Below are 15,341 nucleotides of genomic sequence, written 5' to 3' on the forward strand. Positions count from 1 at the left end.
GGCATAGGAGCACAGACTGTTGAAAGCAGCTGAAAGACAAGGAAAAACCGGTCTCTTCAAATCCCTGAGAGTATGAAATCCTTCAGGGGGAGATCTTGTTTAACTCGGACTGACCTGATTAGCCCCAGACTAACCTGATCTTGTCATATTGCAGGATTGGCCCTGGTTAAGAATTTGAATGGGAGACCTCCTAGGACTCCTAGGGTTGCAACATGGAGGAAGGCCATGACAAACTACCTTCGAAAGTCTATTGCCTTGAAAACCCTACAGGGTTGTCATAAATCAGATGTGACTTGACAGCACACACACATAGACTTGCCTCCTAAACTGTGCCACAAGCAACTGAACTCACCAAACGTTGTCCTTGTCATAATAAAATTGCCCTTTTTAATTTCCCCACTACTAATTCATTTACTTTAAGGGCCACCTTTTTCACTGAGACTCAAGTCAGATTACAGGACATAAAACTACATAAGATAACCAATGAACATTACAGAATTAGAGAATGTGAGTTCATCTGGTCGTAAGCAGAGAAGAGTGAATTCAGACACCCAATGGCAACAGAATACAAATGTCAATAGGAGGTAAATGACAGAAGCGGGCATGATTGGATTAGGTATGATATGCAGAGGGGTATCAGGCATGGAGAAATCAGTGCTAGTAATGAAACAGGAATCATAGGCCTCTATTCAGTCCAGAAGAATGCATTGTCTTGAGCTTCATTATTAATTTAACAGTCTCTCTTTCTAATTTCCCTTTGAAATCCCTTTTTAAGAGAACTGCTACTCTTAAGTCAGCAACTGAACGTCCTGAAAGGTTAAAGTGTTCCCCCACTGGTTTCTGAATGTTTTGGTTTCTGATCCTTAGGTAGACTTATACCCATTTAATCATCATCACAGGGAATGGCCTCTCTGTCTAATGCAGAGGGTGAAAGGGCACTGCTGGAATGTGATGGCATAAATTACTTTTGAAGATGAGCAGGTGTATGAACCTGAGATTGTATGGCTGGTGTTGCTGGGTCCAGCGATGATGTTGCTAGAATCAATATGAGAACAACAGTTGGATATTTACCATGAACGGTCCTTCTCCTCTGAGCTAAGGAGGATGTCTTGTGGGTGTTTCTCACCATCCAATCAGGGAGGCAGGAAATGTATTTTTTTCCCTTACTGGCTGTGATGAGACCGCCCTTCTTTCTTCAGTTCAGGAACTCCCTAAACTTAAGCAATCTTAAACTAATCAAGAATAATAACAACTAATCCAACTTGCAGTAACTAACAAGAACAACTAACAAGAAGGAGACTAAGCAGAAGTAAAGAAATAGAAAAGGTTGTCTTGAAATAGTCACAATGACCTTTGGGAGGGGAATTATGTCCTCCTTAGCTCAGAGAAGAGCAGAGAACATCTTGTGGGACCTTCCAGAGCAGTGTCCCAAAGAATGGGTGGGTCATCCTTACGTAGACTGATGTATGCAATGTAAGGCTCTTCAACTAAAGGTTGCACCCAAAGAGCTATGTCAATTTTATAGTGCTTGACAAAGGTTGAGATTGAAAACCAAATAGCTACTTTGCAAATTTCTTCGACAAAAGCAATTCCATTCCAGGCGGCATTGGTAGTCACGCCACGCACCTAATGTGATGTGATTCTGGCTGGAATTTTAAAGTTTTGAGATCAATACACTTCCATACACTTCAATTTTAAGCATCTGATGATGGTAGTACTGGAAATACCCTTCCTCGGGTTGGGAGGGAGAATGGAAATTAACCTAGACTCGTTTTTCTAATAGGCTGAGTTCTGATGATAAACATATTCAATGCTCTCCTCACATTTAATGTATGCCATAACACTTCAGTGGGATGTATGGGTGGGCAGAAGGGCGGTAAGCATACCTCCTGCTGCCTGTGGAATTTGGAATCAACATTTGGATGGAAGGAAGGTACTAAATATAAGACCACTTTAGCCTTATGAAATATGCACAAATTTGAGTTTACGGATATAGCACTAAATTCAGATACCTGATGTACTTATGTAATTGCTATCAGAAAGATAGTTTGTAATTTCAGGAATTTCACTGTAACTGAAGAAAAGGTTCAAAGAGGTGTTTGGTGAGCACACTGAAAACTGGATTCAACCTCCACGTAGCAAACCTATGCATTGCCAGTAAATCCATTACCTCAGAACCTCTAATGAACCTAAGCACAAGTGGATGTTGCGTATGCAGCCAACAATTTAGCCATGGGATGACCGTGGCCAGTGCCACAACCTGCCTTCTGATTGTGGCTGGTCGAATGGCTGTCTGGAGACCCTCTTGCAGAAATGCCAGGATAGTAGGAAAGTCCAGGAAAAGAGGAATCAATTTCTTTGGTTTAGACCAATGCATGCAGACCCGCCAAGCCTCATCATAACTCCTGAGAGTAGATTTTATTACCATTTTACTCAAGCCTTCTCTGATCAAGGGTCTCTTTTTAACCTCCACATAGTCAAGTTCAGCCTGGAGGGCCCTTGCTGCAACATATATCTGCTCAGCAGTAAGCATAAAGGAGGTAGCGATGACATCTGGAGAAGGGTGGAGAACTATCACTTCAGCTTCCTCCCTTGGATTTGCTGAACAGCCTGGAAAGGACTGGCATGAAAGGAAAGGCAAGTAGAATCTCCCATGACCAAAGTGATGCCAGAACACCTGTGGCGCTGGTCATTGGGTGGTAGTATTGATAAACCGAGGAGTCTGGGCATTGACAGAGGATGAGAAGGGGTCCATAGTGGGGTGGCCCAGTTGTTGAGTTATCCATGCAAGGAGGTATTTCTTCAGACTCCATTCCACTTCTTGTATGTCTTGGCAACTAAGTTGATCCGCTTGTGTGTTGCTGATGGCCTGTATGTGTTCTGTACATATGGAGAGGAGGTTCCTCTCCACCCAGATAAGCACTTTGATACCCATATTGTGTAGCATTGAGGACCAAGATTCCCCTTGATGATTCAGGTGGGATTGGTGACAATATTGTCAGTTCTCAGTAGTCCATGGGAAGGTTAATCTGTGAACTGAACTCCAACAAGGCATGAAGAGATGCTTTCATTTCCAACCTGTTGATGGGTAGGAGGGGCTCCTTGATGGACCATCGCCCCTGGACCAGTACTCCCTCTAGCGTTGCTCCCCAACCGGACAGATTGGAATCCGTAAATATCTCATAGGTGGTTGACATCCAGTAGGACTTGCTGTGTAGCACGTTCAAGGATTTGGTCCATCAGGGCAAGTCAAGTTTTACCTGAATCAGAACTGGAAGGAAAAGGTCATATCTCTGGGAGATCTCTTCCTGGTAAGGCCACAGTAGCTGTTGGAGCTGCCTGCAAAGAAGTCTCCCCCACTGAATGGTATCTATGTTGAATAACAAGAGACCCAGGAGAGGTGAGAGAGTCATGACAGGGGAGGATTTTAATTTAGGACTGCCAGGACTTGGTCCTTGCCTTTGCCTCTATCAAATAGTTTATTTTTCTTGGTGTCGAACCTTTGGACTAGTTTGAAAGGACTCTTTTTTACATTAACTCTTTTTGACATCCATGCTGTCGAAGACAAGGCAAGACGGTCTGAATGTCCCTCTGGGACCGTAAGAACCATGCTCACACAAGAAGATCGTCCAGATAGGAACAGTTCCCCACCCAATTTCACACCAGGTTTATTAACAGTTTAGAGAAGACCCTCAAGATCAAAGGGAGTCCGAATGGCAGAGCCCTGACTTGATAGTGGGACTGCTCTATGCAAAACAGAAGAAATTTCCTGTGCCCTAAGACAATGGGGATATGGATGTAGGCTTCAGTTAATTATTTCGGGGAAATTATTAGCATTAAACCTAAGACCTAGTTTTGGGGAAGCACTGTAGGTAACCCTGTTAAGCACTGTTAAACCCCATTAATTTTCATGGGAAAAACTAAAGCGTGATCCTTTACCTGGGAGTAAGCTCATTTGCTGGCAATGGGGCTTGCTTCTGAGTAAACCATCCTAGGGTCGTGATTCATCCCTTTGAAGAGTTGCATGGTTGCTTCAAAGCAAAGCCATCGACTATCACCAAGCTTACTCCCGAGTAACGCGTGCCTCGGAGTCAATCGTTTTTCTAAACTAAGTATTCAGGTTAAATTGCTGTGTTGGCACTTTGCAATAAATAAGTGGGTTTTGGGTTGCAATTTGGGCACTTGGTCTTGAAAAGGCTCGCCATCACTGACCTAAGCCAAAGCATGAGTCGAGTGGCTGGGTAGACATTGCAATGGCATCATGGGCCTTGTGCAAGGTCAGATCTATTCTCCTCTCTAGGCTGTCTCTGGTATGGCCTTCACCATCTTGGACAGTAGCCTGGAGACTGTAGAACCATCACCTGCCTCTTCACGAGTGGCACCTGAAGGAGATTACTGGCATATGTAGGCAAGTCATATAGTTATTTAACAAAGCTAGGAAAATTGCCTATTTGACATGGGCTTTTTTCTATACAGATTTTAATTGCCTTCCAAAAAACTAGGGAAGAGGGAGACTTCCTTCCCTGACGTAGGGTTGGGAAAAAACTTGTTGTGCCCAACACAAGTGGACTTGTGTCTGGTGTAGGTTTTTCCCCCCTAGTCCTAAGAGCTCTTCAATCCAGGACTGCTAAGTTCGTAAAAAGGTACCAGTAATCCTTAGCCTGTTCTGGTACCCACCAGCCTCCTCCTCAAAGAGGAATTTACCCTCCTCTCTGGAATTTGAATTGCTACCTGAGCCTCTAGATGCCCGTCCACAGGGACTTAAGAAGCTTCTCTTTCAGGCTGCTTTGGTTGGCCATGATTTTATTCCCCGCTTCCCTGGAATCCAATTTCTTTATGATCCATAGAAGAGGAGGTCTGGCTCTGATCTTTAGACTGCAGACCCAGAATGCCTTGTTGCACCAAGGACAAGTCCAAAGTATCAATTTCAAAGAAGCAAAGGCCTGCTGGCAGAGGGTAGGGGCTGGGCACAGTTACATTACCCCTTTTTGTTCCTTAGGGATTACTCCCAAGGAGGACATACGGCTGTGCTCCAACACTCCAGGGAGAGACACGATTACTCTGCCACTGCTGTGGCCCACAGTGGCTTCAGGCTCCATTTGGTGTTTAGTGGCACCCACTTTGTCTGTGCACGTTTTGGCACACCTTGCTGCTGCTTCCGCTGCCTTAAGAGTTCTACCACCCTTGGATTTGACCATTCTGGTAACAACACAAGAGGGTGTGTCCCTCAGGTCCGGGTCTGGCTTGGCTGTTAGAGGGCCTGCAAATCATCCTTATCACCTCTGGAACCCCTGCATGCTCGGACGCCCACTCAGAGCACCTTACAAGCTGATTAAATAAGGAGTGCTTGACTCCCACTTTTCTTGCCCAAAGCAGGGGGGGGGTCAGCTGTTATAGGGGCCTGCAAGTCATCCTCAGAAAGGAACACGTTTGAAGCCCAGCATGCTAAAGTAGCCACTCAAAGCACCTTACGAGACGATTAAGTCAAGAGTTCATTGACTCCCACTCTTCTTGCCCGAGAGGGGAGAGAAGAGAATTAGTGAGAAAAGAAACAGAAAGCAGGAGTAAGATAGAGATCAAAACGATTGAAATCAGTAATAAGGCAATGAAAATTCAAACACTAGAACAGACTATAGAGCCAAACAACAGAGAAAATAGACTATAGAATATAATTAGAGTAGTGAAAATAACCTAAAAGCTGCTCTCTCCTGGCTAGGCAAGAAAAGAACTGAGGAAAAAGGGGCAGTCCCATCACAACCAGGAAGAAGAAAAGTTCATTGCCTGCCTCCCTGACTGGATGATGAAACACCCACAAGATATCCTCCACACAGTGGGAGAATAAAGTTGGTACCTTGGTTTGTTGTAGGCCTTGGTTTCAGAATCCATGCTACTGTGAATTAGGTTACTGTTGTGGGTGGGAAGTTGTTTTAGGATAGCAGATTGTTTGTAAGCAAGGAAGGGGCAGTCCCCCAGTACATTAGCAAGGGAAGTATCACAGGCCAGCACTTGTTGTAGGTTGTTAATAATACATTGGACTGGCTTGGGTTGAAACCTCCAGAAGTGTTCTCTTCTAATTTTCTTTGAGCTTGTCTTGTAGCAAGCTGTGACTGGGTATCATTCTGGCCTTTCCAACCATCTTTCATACCATATTACCAGAATACTGCAGTAGCTAAAGTGCTTGCTATAGGTCCTTCAAGTGAGTATCTCTTTCTGAGGGGTCAGAGAAGATAAGGCTGTAGCATTAGGCTTGCCTATGGATAATAGGCTATTTGATATGGTTGGGGAAGTAGTTGAAGATATGTAGATATGTTTGCTGATCTATCAGTTTCTGGTATTATGTGGTGCTTATGTGTCCCTCATGTATCTGTACTATAGTATCTAGGACAGTGATGGCGAACCTTTCTGAGAATGAGTGCCCAAATTGCAACCCAAACCCCACTTATTTATTGCAAAGTGCCAACCCGGCAATTTAACCTGAATGCTGAGGTTTCAGTTTAGAAAAAAAAACGTTGGCTCCCTCTTCCTCCGCCCCACCAACTCGAGAAGGGGCCAGCCTGCTGTAGCCTCCAGCAAGTCCCGCGCGCACCACTCTGCGCCTCTCTAGCATCTCTGCCTCCTCTGCACCCCACCCCGGGCAGCAGCCACCCAGAGCACAGGCACCAGGCCCGCCAGCCAAGTCCTCCCTACTCACTGCGGTGCGTGCACATCGTGCTCAGTGGCCCAGGCCAGCCTAGATGTGTGTGTGTGTGGGGGGGTGATTTTCCACCCCCCCATATGATGAACTCTGTGTGTGCATGCCCACAGAGAGGGCTCCGAGTGCCACCTCTGGCACCCGTGCCATAGGTTCGCCATCACTGATCTAGGAAGTTTATTGGTTATTCAGAGTAATTCACAGTTAAATCCATAGTGGAATGGAAGTTACTTAAAAGCCTGGTGAAATCTTTTGAAAGCTTCTTTGCAATGAGTCCAAAGAAATGTCATGAATTAATCTCAAGTAAAGAATAGTGTCATGCGCACACACACGGTGAGTACCCAGTAGTCAAGTCCAATCCAAGGTCACCACAGATAGTCCTTACTCACAAGCATCAAATCCAAACAGGGGCAACATAACCAATGCAAATCAGGTGTCCAGGGCAAGATCAGAATAATATACACAAAGACAGGCAGGGCAGTGGCAAGCCCAATTATCTTGCTTCCACACTGCCGCCTGTTTTCCAGACTCTTTTAACAGGACCCTACCCAAGCAGCTAGATAGCCTGCACCCATCATGTCAGCCCTGCACCTGAAAACACTACTTCTTGCTGTTAAAACTGGGGTGGTGCAGAGCTGCTAAGTACACACTACACCTCCTGCCCCGCAGGTCACCATGCAGCCTTCTCCTGCACCACTCATGGGACTTGGCGAATGCAGGGGAGAGCAAGCCACACTCCCTGCAGTCAACCTAGGACCAAGAAGCTGAGGAGCTTCTGAGTTGGTCCCCGGCTGGGGCTCAGGATCCACTCCCACACCCTCTGTGCCGGTTTCCAGCTTTTAGCCTGGGCCTGACCCCACAGGGGCCATCTCCTGCGGTTCTTCTTCTGCTGGCTAGGGGTGGAGCACCATGCCACCATCTGGCTCCTCCTCAGAAGAGTCCTCTGAATCCATGGGCTCAGCTGAACCTGGCTGGGTCATGATGATGATGATGATGAAGAAGAAGAAGAAGAAGAAGAAGAGTTGGATTTATATCCCCCCTTTCTCTCCTGTAAGGAGACTCAAAGGGGTTTACAAACTCCTTTCCCTTCCCCCCCAACAACAAACACCCTGTGAGGTAGGTGGGGCTGAGAGCTCAGAAGAACTCTGACTAGCTCAAGGTCACCCAGCTTACATGTGTGGGAGGGCACAGGCTAATCTGAATTCCCCAGATAAGCCTGCACAGCTCAAGCAGCAGAGCGGGGAATCAAACCCGGTTCCTCCAGATTAGAGTACACCTGCTCTTAACCACTACGCCACTGCTGCTCCTGACAGAGAGGTACCAATGGATAGGAATTCACAAACTCCATTCTAGATCTGCCATGAAAACATTGGCATACTGTGGACCCATACAGGTGCCCATGGCTGTTCCACTGATTTGAAGGATAAGTCCTTATCAACCAGAAGTGGTTGTGGGTGATTAAAAAAAACCTGCAGAGCTCAGTGGCAAGGTCTGTTGTGGTGTTGTCAGGATTAGTGTTTCTAAGGCCTTGTGGTCTGTCCTCATGGGGGATGTTGATGTACAAACACTCAACACCCATGGCAGCTAGAATGCTATTTTCTGGGAGATGGTTGGTAAATTACAGTTTCATTAGGAAGCTTATGGTGTGTAACGGACATAACTGGAGGTATTAATGACATATGGTCTCAGGATGGAGTCCATTATATCCTGATATTCCTATGGTGAATACAGTAAAAGCAAGCGATACCTACAATAATCACTGCAGTGAACTACAACTCTATTCTGTTACAAAGGATGATCCTGGATTATTCTATTTTACTACAGTTCTAATATCTTTAAAAATTCCCTCTTGAACATTACTGTTTTGCACATTTTCCAGAAAGACAAAACTGTGGTAGCCCATCCTGACCTCCTAGACCAGTGGAGGCAAACCTATGGCACTCCATATGTTCATGGACTACAATTCCCATCAGCCCCTACCAGCATGGGAATTGTAGTTCATGAACATCTGGAGTGCCATAGGTTCGCCGCCACGATCCTAGACAGCCCATTCCACAAGATAGCAGTTAATAGTGACAATACTCATGACAGGAAGCTGTTTTGCTCAGCTGAGAGTTTTGAAGCTGATAACCAGAACTGATCAGTAACCAATGGCATGCCCAAATAATGGGTGGCTGTGATGTGTTTTCCCTGTGCCTGACAATAGCTGAGCTGCAGTGCACTGACTGAAATAACTAGTTCATAGTAAGTAGCACTCTTCCATACTGTCCATAAATATAGGAGCTCTCTCCTCCACTTCAGCAAAAATCAGTCTGACATAAACTAACAGTGCCATCCTAATCAGTGTGTCACCCTTCCAAACACTGACTTCAATCAACGTTTAAAGGGAATTACTTCACTTTGGATAGCACTGCAAGGCATACAAGCACAGTTGATGTATCTGACTCCTCTCTCTGTCTCTCTCTCTCTCTCTGTCCTTAGAGAGAAAGGAGTACACAGAACTGACAACAAAAATTTTTAATTGCCAACATGTGGAAGAGTGAACAGTGAGATGCCATCCAAAACTGGGATTTTGGTGTGATTTTTGAACAATATACTGGAAAAAATGAATGTTCAACTGTACTTTATATCAGCCACCTTGAAAATCCTTCTGGGTCAAAAGGTGGGTTAGAAATCAACCGATGTATTTAAAATTATGTCCTCCACATTAATGTAAATTACTGTGAGTACACATAAAATGAATTGCATGTATAGATCCTAGTACAATGTAACTCAAGACCTACTAGCATTTTTACTGTTCCCCAATTCCCAAGTAGCTACCGAACAGAGAACATGACAATGTACTCCAGCAACTTGAGGTTTTCAAAGGCTGGATTACTCACAAGGTGTTTGCTGTGTGGTAGAAGTGAATGTCTGCTGCAGCAAGATTTCTTGTTTGGATGTATTTCCTGTAGCCCTGCTTTCACTTTTCACTATCTCCATGGGAAGCAAATCCACTTGTAGCACAATTTTAATTTTGTTTTGCTGCCAGAGCAGGACAGATTTGTCAGTGGGCACAGCTTTGCCCTGGATCTCTTCCCTCCACCCACAGCCAGTCCGCCTAGTCTTACCCTGCAACTCCCTTGTGCTGCTTTGCACACTTCCACCTCGCCCGTGGCCAACTACTTCCCGGTTCTTCTCCAGCCATATCATTTCTATTGCCCATGGCCTCCCCACTTCACCAGATCTTTAGATTTTAAAAAATTAAATAACCATATTGACAGATTGATAAATCAATACTAACACTTAAAAATGTAAAAATAATAAGACTAGTTGATCAGTCCAAACACCCAATTCGCCCCTGGCATTTGACCAACAAACTGGGATGACTCCAGCCTTGTAGTTTTATACATAAGCAGTCAGTGATTCCAGACCACACAGGGAAAAGCCCATTAATCTTGTCACATCAGGAGACAAACGATTGTGAACCAGGGGAGATTAGCAAGTGGCAGTTCATATTGTCCTTTTGCGGTTTTGCAGTTTGCATTTCACCATCACTTCTCCCTCACATCCCAACATAAAAGATAATCAGTATTCAGGCAAAGCATATAGGTAGATGCCTTATTTAAGAGTTTTCTCTAACAGTTTTCTAACAGTCTCTAATAGTCTATCTCTAATAGTCTAAAAAGTTTTCTCTCTTTTTTATGTCGATATATTGATCTATCAATACATAAATTGATAGACTGATATATCAATATATTCATAAGATTAAAGATAAAAATTACAGATTGTATTAAAAATTAAAGCATGCATGTGCAATAGAGAACCTGCGAAACATCCCCCCTTCCCGGATGTAAGCCAAAGGCCAGCTGATGAATGATGCCTGCCCTGCTAAAAACAGGGCGGTGGGTAATAGTGCTAAACATGCCCCAAAAGAAAGACTCCAACCAATTATCTTTTAAGTTGTGGGAACCTCACCATGCAAAATCAGCCAAACTATACTTCTCTGCTAACCACAGTTTTAAAGAACCATAATACTTACACACATACACTAGACAGCCAAGAATTTAAACTGGTACTAACAACTGACCCTTCTTTGTTGTTCAGTCTTAGGATGGTTCCAAATCAATACCAGCAAGACAGATACACATAACATAAAGTCAAACTTATATTTGAAGAAGTATGAAAATAGTATTTTAGTTGTAATTCATGCAGCTATTTCAAATAATGGTTTGCACATGAATCTAAAACAGGTTCCAAGACAATCTTTCTAAATGAAAAAAGAATACTTATTTAGAACGTGAGCCTGTTCATTTTTAATTTGGTGTAAGACCCCCCCTAAGGATATGGAACAACAGCCTGAGACTGAGGAGGCTAAGTAATTTTTTAGTTATGTTCACTAATGCTTTGCTGTAAACGGTCATATCTTCATTTAAAGAGGTGGTGATGAGACCTCTGCCTAAAAAAAAAAAAGAACATCAACAATCTAGCTCATTTTAAACCAGTTTTTAATCTTCCCTTTCTTGGGAAGGAAGTTGAGTATGTGGTAGCACAGCAACCACCAGAGCATTCTGGATTAAACATTCTGCTTCCTTGACCTGGACATGCTCCTTGGATCCAAACATACAGTGTCTTCTTAATAACCCACTAACAATGAAATCTTGCTGGTTCTGTCCATAATGCAATACTTCAACCAGCTAGAACCAGTGTCACTACTTAACTGCCCATTCAATATTTTTGAGTCAGACTTTCTCTATTAGGTAATGTATATTTTGCCCACCATAACTTTTTGATCAATTATATTAAGTCAACAGCTCCTGAACGGATCATGGTATAGTTATTTCAAGCACTTTGAGACACAATGACAGAAGCATTGCTATTCGGCTAAGAGAAACTATAGATGACACACCAGGCAAGGAATACAACAGTAGGCACAAACAAGACAGATGTGCTTTCTAAAGCCTATCAGAGACAATGAACTGCTTTAGGGTTGTAGTCCACTAGGGCTACATAAAATAGTTTAACAGATGGTCCAGGCAATGTTTATAACAATGTGATTAATGAAATGGTTTAGTAAAATAAGGTGCTCTAAACATAAGAAGAGGAGTACTTATTGAGGGAATGGATAACTGCTCTTCAGTACACATATTCAATTATCCTAGGCAAGCAGCAGGATATTTATGCTTCTGGTGATATTTCTTTATTTTATATAAAACTAATTCATTGAATTCCCTCACATTATGGAAGTTTTTATGAAGTGTTTCAGAAAGAAAGATCTCAAATATTAGCAATGCCATGCTAAGTAGAGTTCCACTCTTCCAACTCTGTTGAAGTCAGTGGGTTTAGAAGGGAGTAACTCTGTTTAGGGTGGCACTGTAGTGTATGGAGGCAGTATGTTCCAAAAACAGTCATTAAAAACAAGGCTAATTGTTTAAAGGGGGAAAAAGCTACACAGGCCTTAATTAATTAAATGCTTGAAATATTACCTCAAGATGCTTTGCATAGATATTTGTTACGTCATGAAAACTTGAGACAAAGTCTACTGTACACTTAAACATTTCTTTTTATTTTCTTTAGTTATTGTTTACAATGAAAGATGGACTATAAGCTTACTATATATAAGCTTCTAAACTTAAGTTCAATTTTGATCATGTTCTTTTATATAACACAATTATTAAGAGAATAATTAAGAGGTCCGTGGAATTTCTACTTTCACTTTTTACAAACCAAGAAATTGTGGCAATTGTGAATAGTTTGAATAGCACTAGTTAAAGAAAGTGTGGCATGTGAATGTCTTCTAGAAATCATGGAATTACTTGAGTATAAGTACTGGATCCAACCTTTTCATTGCACTGCCAGTTACAAGTAATGTTGCATCCTAAAGTTCCCAGCAAATAAAACTGCAAACAGAAGAGCTGAGAACACAGAGTGCATACATTCTGAACACGCAAGACATTTTTATTACTACACTCTTCTAGGCATTGCAATGTATTTTCAGATTAATACACTAGGAACATACTATGTTTGGATTCTCCACTTTGACAGAATAAAGGTAGATAACCTTTACAGCAGCATTCCATATCGTACAGTCCATAAGATTATTCCTCAAAGAAAAGAACTACTGAGAATACCTGGATTCAACTACAATACTATCCACGCATTACTTACCCATGTAATCTAAACAACACCCCGCAGCTTTCCCAAATTGAACATGATCCTCCATTTCCTGAACCTCGTACATAGCCATATATACACACTTCGCTGTTACAACCCTTCGGTAATTGGCTCCCAGAGAGGGAGCTGTCATGGTGTTGAAGCCGTTCCTCCCTTTCGATGCCGGCAAGTCATAACCGTGGAGCGAGAAGGAAAGAAGGGGGCTTTTTTTTTTTTCGGAATAAGCCCGAATCTCCCGGGGGGGGGGGGCGCCGCAAAAGCTCAGCGAAGTTACACGCGCCTCCGTAGCCGCCTGTCAAGGAGCAGCCCGGTATCATCCGCCCACCCAACTCCAGCAGTTGCTGCCAACACACCGCATGGAGAAGACGAGGCCCACAACTGTCTGAAGTCGGACTGGAGCCCAAGGCCGGACTGAACCCACCCACGCTTCCTCCCGCTCTCCCAGATGCTAGTGGACAAGCCGGCAGCCCATGCCAGGACTAACAGCCCTCCATGCCCAACTGTTCCGCCGCTTCCCATGCGCTTCCGTGGGACAAGACCCATAAGGGAGGCCGGTGCTTCCCGAAAGGCCTACGACTCTCCCCGAAGAAGGGCCGCAGCAACGGGACAGGCCCGGGACAGGAAAGGGAGGCGGACACTCAGCAAGAGGGGCGCGTCCAGAAGAGGAGACGGGACGACGCTGAGACTCGGTTTACCTGAGGTCCCGGACGGAGAGTCTCTCGAATCTGAATCCAATTCTCAGCCCCAACAACACAAGATGGCTGCTGCGCCGACACGCAAGGTCATGTGACCCCGCTCTGGCCGTAGCTCCGCCCCCTTCTCCTTCCTTGGATGGGGAAGGTGCCCAGAACTGGGGCGACGTTTGGGTAGCCGGTCGTTCTTGCCCTTTCCCTCGCAGCCAGCGCCTCCGCGCCCCGTGGGAGCCTCGTAACGCCGCACTCATTCACCAAGAACTGTAACCCGAGACTGGCTCGGTCCTGTAATCACTGACCTTGCTTATGAGGTTGGGTGGGTTTCCACTTCAGATGGTGCCTTCTGTGGGAACAAATGCCAAAGGCGAAGACATATTTCAAGGCATTTGTGGCTCTGCTTAGAATCTCCACAAGTGAAAAATCTTACTGCAAGAGAGTCAACGTGCATTTTTCGTTAGCAACCATCTACCCTTCTGCAAATCCCCTTTGTCCCCGTCCAGCATCCTTTGGAGATTGCTTGCTGCTGCTGCTGCTGCTGCTGCTGCTGCTGCTGCTGCTGCTGCTGCTGCTGCTGTTTTTTTGGGGGTGCGGTGTACCTGTAAATCTGCAGTGCACTTAAATAGCTTGCAGGAGATATTGTATGTGTATGGTGTCAATAAACTGGTAACTTCACAACTATGAAGTAGGAGCAGCCCAGACAACAGAGTGATGTTCCATGCTGTCAGATTGTTGAACTGGGCCTGGCCAGAAGATCAGTTGAATAATAGATTGGTCAGTTTGAATTTACTGTCGAAACCTGATTCCACACTTGCTATTGCTAATGGAAATTATCATCTCCACCTGGACTCACAATAATTATCACTGTTTGGACTACTGTAGCTATTTACAGTAGATTAGAATCTTCACACAAATACCTAGTTAAAGTTTGGGAGGAGACTCCAATTCTTTATCTGGCTTGGCTATGCATGTACAAGGACAAATAAACGGCATTCCAAAGTTAACTCCTCTCTAATAAGTGATCTTGAGAATACTTCCTAATAAGTGTATTATGTACAGCACAGGGTTTCCCATCCCTCATTTGGTTTTCTAATTTCAGGACAAGGGTGAGCCCCCAGAAACCATGAACAATGCAGAACCCATACAAAAACGAACAATGACAAATGTATGGATAGGTGTTGGGTTGGTAGTATTATCCTAATACAATTTTATCACCCTACCTACTTACAGTAGGCAACCCTTGGCACAAGTGCTGAGCAGAAGAAACCCAGACCATATTGCTTGGCACATGGGTAATTCTTCAACAGAAATTGAGGTGAACCACTGCAAATGTGGACAATGCTGCTTGGGCCCAGCTTGCTCTAAACAACAGGGATCCCTGAGTTGTAGAGTAGTAAGATGCAGTACAGCAGTCAAAGCTCTGCTCATAACCTGAGTCAGTTTCAGGTAGCTGGCTCAAGGTTGACTAGGCCTTCCATCTCTCCAAGTTCAGCAATATGGGTATCAAGCTTGCTGGGGGTAAAGTGTAGATGACTGGAGAAGGCAGTAACAAACCACCATGTAAAACATTGTCTGCCTAATAAATATTTTGATGTGACATCACCCCATGGGTCAGTAATGACCCATTGTTTGCACAGAGGGCTACTTTTTTCTTTAACTGGGTCAAAGGGCCACCAAATCTGGGACTGACAAGGCAAGAAATCATGCTTTTAATAGTCAACTGTGGGTCTTCATGCAAATTTTTAAAAATCTGCAAAAGTGAGGCCTTACACAGCTATAGATTTCAGCAAACTGTGGGGACGTAGGTT

At 44.1% G+C, this 15,341-nt stretch overlaps 1 protein-coding gene across 1 annotated transcript in view; it reads right to left on the minus strand.

The window, feature by feature from the left end:
- The window catches only part of GIGYF2 (GRB10 interacting GYF protein 2), a 98,880-nt gene extending 85,268 nt beyond the window's left edge, over positions 1-13,612 (minus strand). The window contains 1 exon segment of the mRNA XM_048505068.1: positions 13,540-13,612. The gene's annotated coding sequence lies outside the window, so the exon portion shown is untranslated.
- Positions 13,613-15,341: the final 1,729 nt, after the last annotated feature.

This window comes from Sphaerodactylus townsendi, linkage group LG08, assembly GCF_021028975.2.
Source record: "Sphaerodactylus townsendi isolate TG3544 linkage group LG08, MPM_Stown_v2.3, whole genome shotgun sequence".
Classification (NCBI taxonomy): Eukaryota; Metazoa; Chordata; class Lepidosauria; order Squamata; family Sphaerodactylidae; genus Sphaerodactylus; species Sphaerodactylus townsendi.